General features: G+C 34.0%; 1 protein-coding gene across 2 annotated transcripts in view; it reads left to right on the plus strand.

Annotated features, from left to right (window-relative positions):
* Positions 1-11,332, plus strand: part of IL1RAPL1 (interleukin 1 receptor accessory protein like 1) — a 1,242,120-nt gene that overhangs the window by 1,116,579 nt on the left and 114,209 nt on the right. The window lies entirely within an intron of this gene.

Here is an 11,332-nt window from a genome sequence, read left to right on the forward strand (position 1 = left end):
TCAGAGGGAACCAGGAGAAGATCATAGGCCTGGAGCAGGCCTTGGTAAAGTACTTTGTTATTCTGAGTGAGATGGTGAGACACTGGAGGGTTTTGAGAAGTAAGATACGAGCTGGTTTACATTTAATAGGATCACTGCGACTGACATTTAGAGAATAGACAGTTTGGAAGGCAAGAGTAGAAGCCAAAAGACCTGTGAAGAGGAAACAGTCTAGAGAGGAGATAATGGAGTCCAGGACTAAAGTAGAGGTGGTAAGATATTGATGGTTTCTGAATGTATTTTGATGATATATTTGTCAGAGTATTTGCTGACAGATTGGATATGGGAGTGAGAGAGCTGTTATGGATAATTGTAAGGTTTCATCTAAATAACTGACTAATGAGGATCAGGATTGGACATGTGTATAAAGTGGAAGTCAAGAGCTTAGTTTTGGATATGTTAGTTTTGAGATGCCTATTTGATATGTAAGATTTTAGTTTATTCCCAAGATATGTAGCCTTGATGGACATTTTTCAGGATTGTTATAATAAATTACTTTATAGTCATATGCCTATTCCAAAATTCTATACAGAATGTACCGCATAGACTGTTAGGAACTATAATACAGATAACTTTTACAGCAAATTAATTTTTAAAGTAGAATGGAAGTAGCTTTATTCTAATAAAACTTTTACTATATTTATCATAATCCCTTAACTTTTTAGAAGCATCTAAAACATTCTTTATTACTTTACCATATAATACAGCATTCCAAGTCTACTATCTTGTGAGCTTCAACACATTGTTTCATTTGAATTTAGTTCTACTTGCACAGGCTTTAAAATTTACCATGGGAATGGGACATTTAAAGATACTGAAATACTTGGGGGTTTACTATATCTGAAAGAGCTAAGTTTATTATTATTTAAGAAAATATTAATTAAATGACATCATCATTGATTCCAGAGTTCCAATCATTAGCTATTCTCTACACAGAGAAATATCAATTGTTTATTTTTTTCCCTTAATTAAAAATATTAAATATGTCAAAGGTGTAAAAGATTAAAAGAATAACTTAAAGAATATGCCTATACTGCCATTTGTGACAATCTAGATGGACCTCAAGATAATCAGGCTAAGCAAAATAAGCCAGACTGAAAAAGTTGAAAATCACATGATATCACTTATATGTGGGATATAAACCTAAAAGCAACAAATGAACAGGACAAACAGAGACTCAGGGACATGGACAATGGACTAGTGGTTGCCAGAGGGTAGGGATTGGGAGAGGAGAAAAGGTAGACAGGGTAAAGGGGGTCAAATATGTGGTGACAGAAAGAAATCTACAGGAGGTGAACACACAGTGTAAATACGCCTTACTATTAAAAAAAATTACATCTCTCACTTGGTGTTACAAAAAAAAAAACTTCTCTTTGTTGCATAAATAAAAAATAATAAAAAGAATATACCTATATATTCTCATTTTTCCTGGCCTTTATCAGTTTACCCTCTGTGTAACTATCATGGGTCTGACCCTCTTATGTCACATGATGAGGAAAGTTTCAATTTAAATTCTATCAGCTAACTAAAAACAGTATCTATATTATTAAAAATATTTTGTTCTCTTAGACTCTCAGGGCCTGGGGGAAAGAACCATGTTTACTCATCTACATAACCTACTGCCTACCCCTGTGCTTAGCCACAGTAGGTACTAAAGGTGTTACATGAATAAAAGTTATAATAACGTATATGAGGATGAGATCCTTTGGTATTTCATTTTTGTCCAGAAGAGACTTAATGTTGTTCATAAGGCATTGACTATCAACAACAGTTTAAAAATGGATAGCTTGGTAAAGGTATATGACTTCAAATTCCAAGTCCATCAATTTTTGGCTTTATTAATTTGTTCAGTCACTAATTTATCTGATCATTATTTGTAAAATGGAATTAGCATGTCTGCTATTACCCAGTGTTGAATAAAATAATATATATAAAAACATGATCTAGAAATACTTTAAAAATTATATTTAGATCTATCTAATCTGGAAGAATCTTTATTGACAGTGTCTAATCCTATTCTGAGAATAGTATATTTTGCTAGAGTTTCTAAACACTTTGCATAAAGTTAGTAAAATGGACTTTCGAAAAGTTCATTTTCCTTAATAAAAATTACAAAGGTTCGGTCATTTAAATTCAACTCCCATTAACATATGAGCTTCTTTTAAGGCTAAATTAGCTCTCTTTTAAGATTCACATGTTGGAAATAATCTCGTTCTAGAAGACTTACTGAAGAAGTCCTCTGACATTAGATTTTGAATTTGACATTTCAATTCGATTATTCTGAATTTAAAGTTTGTTAAATCAGTGAATAATTTATGGAGATAAAATGTCCCTGTACCTTTGTTTATCTTTCATAACCTCTTACACATTCTCCAAAATTAGAAAAAGAATAATCTTCCATGACTTCTAAGCTAAAATAGAATAGTTGGCACATTTAAACAATAAATGATGAGAATGAATGACATTGAATATAGTCAATAATATTGTAATGTAACAATGATGGTGCCAGGAGGGTACTAGATCTATCAGAGAGATCATTTCATAAAATATGTAAATGTCTAACCGCTATGCTGTACTCCTGAAACTAATATATTGAATGTCAACTATAATTGAAAAAAATGAAAATTAAAAAAATGACATTGATCAATGTTTCACTGAGTCATTATGAAGCCCGTTGTAGCTCCATTGGGCGATAATATGCAAATTTCCACATATTTCAATACTTTATCCTAATATTTCAAGTAATATTTGGTTTTTGAATATATTTTCTTATTTTCCCATCATTCAACTGTTTACCAACTGTCAGGCTCTTTGAAGGGATAGCTGAATAGGGCTGACCCAATCAGTGTAAGTCCCAAAGAGCAGAAGTTAGCAGTACCTTATACTCATATCTCTGGTACTATGGTGGCAGAGAGACAAAACCATGTTTAAAAGAGCTTCAGTCCCCAAGGTGAGAAAAGCTGGCTTTATCCCAGTGGGTTATCAAAGCAAGGACAATATGAAGTAGAATCTGGGAGACATGTTTTGGAAATGAGCCTGAGAGCCAGGGAAGAATGAATAAAGTATAAGTTTCTAAATTAAAATTCAAGAGGAAAATTAGAGACAATGTTCCTGGAGACCAAAGGCCCTGTTTGTCTTGTTCACTGCCATATTCTCCATGCATAGTTCTTGGAACATAAAGATTTGTTGTCTGGCAAAATGCTGTTGATCAGTGGTGTTTGTATGTCCTCCCGCTAAGGTGTCATGTGAGTAAAGCAGATGCAGTGAATGAACCAAGAATGAACAAGGTGCTGGTAACAAAATGGCGAATAAAGTGTGGTTCTTGCCCTCCAGCACTAGGTGATTAAGTCTCCTCATGGAACTCAGCTTAGAGGAACCAGCAATTACATTATCTGGGAGAAAAGGGTCTAAAAGGATGATTAGAAACTGACCAGCAGATAAAACAAGAATGGAATCCAAGGAAGGAGAAAAATGATGTGCAAAGTCTTTGAGCTATACAAAAGGAAGGCTTGTTTGGAAAATGTCTCGCTTAATGCAAATGTGATGGCAAATGACACTGGGAAAATAGACATGAATCAGATTATGAGGCATCTTCAATGTCATGCTTAAGAATTTGAAATGTGTTAAGACTAAGCTTCAAATAGTTAATTCTAGCATGTGGACCCAAATATTGTAATCTTGTTACAGAAAAAATTAGCTTGTTAGTAAAAGTATTATACTGACCCGAAAGAGCATACTTGAGTCATGAAGGTGAAGAGCCTTTTGTTCTGAGGAGAGGAAAAAATATACATTGTCAGAAGCAGAGATAAAACAGGCACCTTTCCCCTCCCTCTACAACATTACTTACTATACGATCTTTTATATCAGCCTCCAGGGATATTAGGTCTCAATATGGGTACCTTCTGGTTTTGTAACATGATATTGTTAGTAACTACACGTGTTTATTTCTGGTTACAGTTAATATACAAACGAGATTAAATTTATGGTAGTTCACAGCTTTAGTTATTGCTTATTACACTTTTTCGACCTAGAGATTGTCAACTTCTAGGAACAAGCATCACTATTAAGATTGTATGTGATGTTAAAGTAGCAGAAAGAGCTGGTCATGAGACAAAAAGAAATGCTATTCTACTTCTATTACATTCTTCTCAAGGACTGAGAAATACTTCAGATTCTAGATATACTTAGTGCAAATAGGTTAATGAATATGTACCATTGAGAAGGATAGGATTATAGAGGATAAAATTAAAGCTGTACTCTCTCTGCCTTAAATGCTCACATTATCTCTCCATTGCAAAATATCTAGCAACCTTATACAAAGAAAAACAATTCCTACATAATTATTTCTTTCCTACTCATCGCATCCAAACCATCAAATACAAGCTTTATTTTTAGATTGAAGAAAGAAGGAATAGTCACAAGCAAAATTTGAGAGTGTGAGTAGGGAATTAGAGGCAGAAAGAGCAAGAGATGGAAAGTGAAAGCTTTATGAACATCCTTGACTTTCTACTACAAAGGAAATTGAACATTCTATGCATAAAGCAAAATATTACTTGTTAGGCATTATATGATCATATCAAAGGAATAGCTAATATCATCTGCCACTGACTGATTGGTAAAAGGGAAATGTGCTCAAGTGGGTCAAGACTCACTTTTCAGTGTCCCACAAGTCTCTTTCGGTCCTTATTTCTTCAGTGAGTACTCATTGTCAAATTTTTGGCATGCAAGTGCACACACACACACACACACACACACGCGCACGCACACACTGTTATATAGAGTTTCCTCCCAGATCCAGTCATTGTTTAAAGGCCTCCCTCACTCCTGTAATGAATATCTGCTGGCTTTGATATTCACTTTCAGGATAATGAAATTTCACAAACATTTGCTGCATGCTGCCCAAACCTGTGACATTGAACAAGATGTCACTCATTAATAAATGGTGGAAGGAGAAGCTTAAAGATTAATAAATGCTGTCATGAGTCACTGATGGACTAAGACATAAAAGAAAAATGCCTACAATTGTCCTCTTACTAGTTTAAACTACAAATATCAAGAAAAAATAATATATATTTTAAAGATATTCAGTCTATTAAAATTTTCTTCAGATATAAAATAACCATTATATTGGAATAGATTAAAAATTTTAACCCCACAAATTCTTCCAGAATTACCTTATATAACAAGATAAAAATATAATATTCAGATTACATAGATACATATATACATACATATGTAGTAAATAGATATAAATACATACAGATAGATAGATAGATAGATAGATAGATAGATAGATAGATAGATAGATATTCTTCTCTTTTCCTTGCTGCATTGAAGAGTCAGGAAATGAAAGCTAATTATATTTAAGTGGTTGTCAGATTTTATACATATTTAGTATGAGTTTGTTTTTTTCTTTTTTTTTTTTAATTTTAAGTCCTGTATATTTTGACCCATACTTACTTTCTCAACCATGGAGTTGAAAGTTGTCTAAGTGGCTTTACAGTTCCTCACCTTCTTACATGTTATTCCTGTAAGAAAAGCACTTTCCCAGAGTGTTTCCTAACACTTCCCAGAGACTTTTAAGGAAATCATGCTACTCTAAACCTATTAAAACTTAGAAATTTATTTATATAGGTCTAAAATCTGCCTCTAGGATACTTGTGTTTATTCTACCTAGAAATTGTACATATTTCTGAGATGACAAAGATGTTTCATCTCTTGAGAAAATTCATATGAGTAGTGACTGTCTGGAGTGCTGGAACAATTTTAAGGTGTTTTCAATCTCATTGGGAAATAGTGCAGTGATTTATTAGTGATGCCTGCCATGGGCAGTGTATTGGTAGGTCAAGTTTGGATTGAGTCTAATTCTTCCTGTGAAATTTCCTCAAATCTGGGAATATAGCAGTCATGTTTCTTTCAGAGACTATCTTCTACCTAAATCTAAAATTTTCCAGCTGCCTCACAGTACACAGTGCTGTGTCCTTTCTAGCCTCCCAGCATGGTGTAGCTTGTTCTATGACTATCCTTCTAACTATCCCCTCAAACATAAAGCACAGAGCTGTTCTGTGCTTGCAGAAATCTCATAGGAAAACCTTTCTTTCAGGGTCACAGGTGAAGCTTGAACGCTTCTTAAAAGTCCCTCTGAGTTCATATCTGTATGCAGTTCAGTGTGCTAAGAGCAAAACATAATCTTTTCATTTGACTACTAAGATAGCTTCCCATAACCATCAAAATTTTGCTTAAAAATGCATTTCTATTTCTTACTCTGCTTTTAAAGGGCATTGCTCAACAGCTACATATTCTGTTTCTACCTTGAAGATTTTATATCCTTATATGTCTATGTGGACATAGCTAAGAGTATATTTAAGACTCCAGTAGTGAGTGCAAGAGCAGAGTTGACACAAAACGTGCTTATATTTGTTAAAAAGAAATCCAGTTCTTAAAATACCACAGCACAGCCCCTAATCCCTATCCCCTTCAAAGAGGCTGTGAAACAAGCATGAGTTTTTTTCTTTATATTTCTTTTAGGTGATATTCTTTTAAGAGCTAGTTAATTAGACAAAGAGTAATATTATCATTTTTAGTTCTACTCAAGTCTAGATTCTGTGTGCCCTCATATAATATACTTCTAAAATAGCACTGTTTCAATCAACAGAACATCAAATAATATATATTGAATTAAAAATCTATCAATGTAAAATGATTTCAGTTGTGAATATCCTCCATACTACATAACTGGTTAAGCAAAACCATGTTGACATTATGGACACTTCCACTCATATTTTATTTTTGATGTACTGATACATTTAGTATTCTATCTTTCTATTTTATATGCTTGGTTATCTTGTGTCTACAATGTATATAAAATTGTTCACGTTTCCTATTATGACAGTTACACAAAGTCCATGTCTCAGAGCTGTATATCAAAGTGGCAAACATAATAACACAACTCAGATCTGTTTGACACTAATATGAATTTCATGCTTGTTTCACAGCCCCTTGGCCAAACATTCAAAAGCATTGTGGTACCCAGTAAATAACAGTTCGGAAGCAAAATCCAGAGGCTGTATCTATTATTTCAGAGCAAAAATTATGAGATACCAGAGTGCACTATCCCTTTCTACACTTTGCATTTTATTTTATATCCTATTTTTAGGATTAAAGTACTTTGTTCCCCAAAATGCGACTAAAGGTAAAGTAAGAATTTTCTTTAGAGGTTTCTCTTTTAAAAAAATTTTTTTAAAAAGTCAATGTTTTACCATCAGTCATCTTTATTTCTTTTCATCTTACTGTACGGGGCACCTATTTCTGCATTTTTATAAGAATTAGGTTGAGTCTTAAAATGGCCCTATTATGTAGATTCTATCATTGTTCCATGTTACAGGTCAGAAAAATGAGACACAGAAGTGTTATATGATATGCCCAGGATTCACAATTAGTAATAGTATGACCAGGATTTGACCCAGAAAGTCTGGCTCCAGAGCCTACAGAGTTATCAACATATCATTCTGTTTAGTATGTAACAATTATAATGAAGGTGAAGGGTCCTAACATTACCGAGGCACTAACATTTGATGAGCCCCTACTGTGTATCAGGAATTATGACAATCAATATCAATAATTGTCCTTAATCCTCACAACAGTCTTGTTCGTTAAGAACCAACATTACTCTGTTTTGTTAGTACAACTCAAAAGGTTAAGCAAATAGGCAATAAAATTGGACAAGTTAAGAAGATTTTAGCTACACAGCTGGTAAGGGAGGAAAGCTAGATGGAAACTCCCATTTACCCACATCTGAACTAGGCATTTTCTTCTGCTTTCATATCCTCTCTATTCTAAAACAAAATCTAACTTTAATAAAGGATTTGACTAAATTTTCTTACCTACTTTCTCATTTCCATGACCTTTCTATATTGAAAGCCCAAAAACCTGAAGGGCTTTGGGTGAAGCAGAACATACTATTGTGTTTATAATGTCTTCAGCACACATTGAAGTCCTTTTAGAGTCATCTGGTGTTAACTTTTTCATAAAAAAAATTGAGTGGCATTGTTGATGTTTTGAAAGGCAACAAATATAACTGCATGTTATATCATAAAAATAGACAATTATAAAAAGAGTATAAGATGAAGTATCTTTACATGAGCTGTAATTGCAACTGGTAATTAAACTAAAGTGTTTCATTTTCCCAGTCAGCTCATCAGTGACACCAGAAGATAAACAATTTGAAACTGAAATCCTCAGGGGCAAACGATTGTAATTAATTGCATTTTCTAAGGGAAAAAGCATTCCTACAGCCTGTTGGGGTGACCTCTTGAGTAACATACACAATGATTTACACTGTGAGCAGGAGTGTGGTGCTCAGAACCAGACTGGATTTAATTTGAATATTCATGAAGTCTCCAGCAAGATTTATACTTTAAATCCATCTCCATTGTCAAATTTATTCTCTCTTAGGTGAAAAAAGAAAGCAGATTTATATTCTGAATAATTCATGTTGCACAATGAGCAAGACTTTACCATGGTGAAAACAGATAAAGTGGTGCTACTATTAAATCCTTCCAACTTGGAATCTCCTTAAGTACCAAGAGTATTTTTTAAAGATGTTTGAGAGCCGAAATGAAAATATTTATGCATATAAATTTGAGTTCATAGCTCATAAACTTATTGGATTAAAATCATAAAATTCAGGTGGTCTGGTTTGCCCCTGTTCATTTGCACAGAGAGCTGCATTTGGGATTTGTGTACATTATTTTGGCTATTCATATCACATGGAACAAACTGCTGTGACTTTAACTCTGATTCATGCTGCTTATTTTGGGACCTGACCTGAAGTGGGCTTTCTTCTATATAATTTCACATAATTTAATCAAGAGCTCTAGTATTAATTTCTCTCTCTCTCTCTCTCTCTCTCTTTTTACTTATGAAATGACCATGGTCTTTGGACTGAGGTAGGCATGGATACAGACCGCAGCCCCACTGCTTACCAATACTCTCTATCAGTTATCTTCTACATGTAACAAAGAACCCTAAAACATTATGGCTTAAAACAATAACTATTTAGCCCATGATTCTGCAGGAAGGCAATCTGGGCTGGGCTCGACTAGGTGGCTTTCTGGGCTAGGCTAGGCTCATCTGTTCTGAGCTGGGACTCACATTTGCATCTTCAAGTAACTGCCAAGTCAGGGAGTAGGTCTAGGGAGGCTTCAGCTAACATGACTTGTCTCTGCTCTATGCGGTCTTTCAATTTCTAGTAGGCTAACCTGAGCTTTGACAAATGGCATTGTGGCAGGGGTCCTTAAATTAGTAAGAGAGGGAAAGTCCAAACGTGCAAGGACTTTTCAAGTCTCCACTATTGTGCCATTGGCCTAATGGCCAAGTCCAGAGACAGGGTAAAGGGTACTACCCAAGACTGAGGATACCGAGAGGCACGAACAAATTAGGGGACATTACTACAAGTTCAATTCTTGTAGTTCTTGTAGTCACATAAATATATAAGAAACTATGAGCTAGAGTCTTAATTCCTCAGTCCCTGTTTCAGCATCATCTCATAGGGTTGTTCGGGGGATTAAAATTAGCTAATATATGTAAATTAATGGGTAAACTGTCTGGCATATGGAAGGCACTTAAGAAATATCAGCTCCTTGTCTCTTTAAGATATCTACATAGACACATTTATTGGGTATACAAAACAGGTCTTTTAAATAAGAGAGCAAACTCTTAGTGACATGTCATCCCACTAATTTCTAGAAATGTTCACTATTTAGGTGGCAAAGCTAGTGTCTCCTTCTTCCTTAGCAGTGTCATGTTATTCTCTGCTGAAGCTATGCATTAACTTGGAGGATAAACTTCTGTAAAGAAGTATATTCTAAAATTGTATATGAATGAATGCATGTGTGTATAATATATCCCCATTAAACAAAACATTTTGAGCCATTTATTTAGTTCCTTTTTTGTTTCCTTACAAATTACCTGAGGCAAACCTAGACCTATACAATCCATGTATTGCACTGGGGTCATAGGCTAGAGAGTTTCAAAGTTCGCAAAGCATTGATCATGGTGATTGAAACAGCTAAGGCATTTTAAAGTCAGCTTGACATTATAAGCAAGTAATTAAAAGAGCCCTTAAATTTAACTCAATTTTGGCCTGATTGTCTTTAAATCTGGCTCCAGTATTAATGCATAGATGTTCACATCTTTAATGTGGAACTAGGCCACCAAAACAATAGACTAAATGAGCTTCCATAATTTTCAAGTATACTCATACTTTTTTCTCATTGATCTGCCAATAATAGATCATTCCATTGGCTTCCCTGTAACATTCAAACACAGTTTGCATATTTCAAAACTAGTCAGTAAATGTAACACGAAAGTACTTTGACCTGAAGATCATATAAATGAAAATCCATTAAAAATTACAGTAGGTCACTGTACTTGTCATATTTGCTCTGTGAAATACACAATTTGTTTATTTCACCAAAAATACACTTCTTATATATCTATTACTTTTAGGTCATTAAAATAGTACAGAGTATACCAGATTTATCATAGTGTACAAAGAATTTCTTGGGTTTTTCAGGACTGATGGAACCTCTCTAATCTTTGCTGACTTTTTAGCCAAAAAGAAAATATTTGGTCATCATAGGCAGAGACAAAGAACTATGGTTATAACTTAACAGTCCTTTGATATTAATTGTTTTGAAGATAGGGGAAGGAAATAATTTGAAGACTTCATTGGGATCATATGTTAGTAGGAGACAAGGCAAAAATTACTTTTTAAAATATAATCTTGCTTGTGTCAAAATATTCTCTTTTCTATTATTCCAATGGTAATTTGACATACATATGTAAATATATGTATATTTAATTTTTCATCAGTCTACTGGAAACCAAAGTTATTAGCTCTTTCATCTTAGAAATTTCTGAGATGAAAAGATTAGAATCATATTTTTATAGTTAATCACTTCTAACTAGATACAAGATTCCAGGTGGTAACCTTTGTTGACACATCAGTATTTCTTACTTCAACCTGATTAACTCAAATGGATGAAAGGTCTACTGTGAAAAATGAACATTACTTGTAAAATCTTTTCAAGGAGCCTAACAGAAACATTAACAAGGCAATTACTGATTTGTGAGCATTTATTAAGGAGCAAAGCATAAAACTCTCCATGAATTTGTGGAGATAATGTCTTAAAATACTACACGAACACCACAAGATTTTCTGAGGTGTGTCTTATATTAATTTTGTTTTTGAGATCTTCAGTTACTGTCTCTGTGGCATAACAGTCTTTTT

Source organism: Pteropus alecto, unplaced genomic scaffold (assembly GCF_000325575.1).
Source record: "Pteropus alecto unplaced genomic scaffold, ASM32557v1 scaffold301, whole genome shotgun sequence".
Taxonomy (NCBI): Eukaryota; Metazoa; Chordata; class Mammalia; order Chiroptera; family Pteropodidae; genus Pteropus; species Pteropus alecto.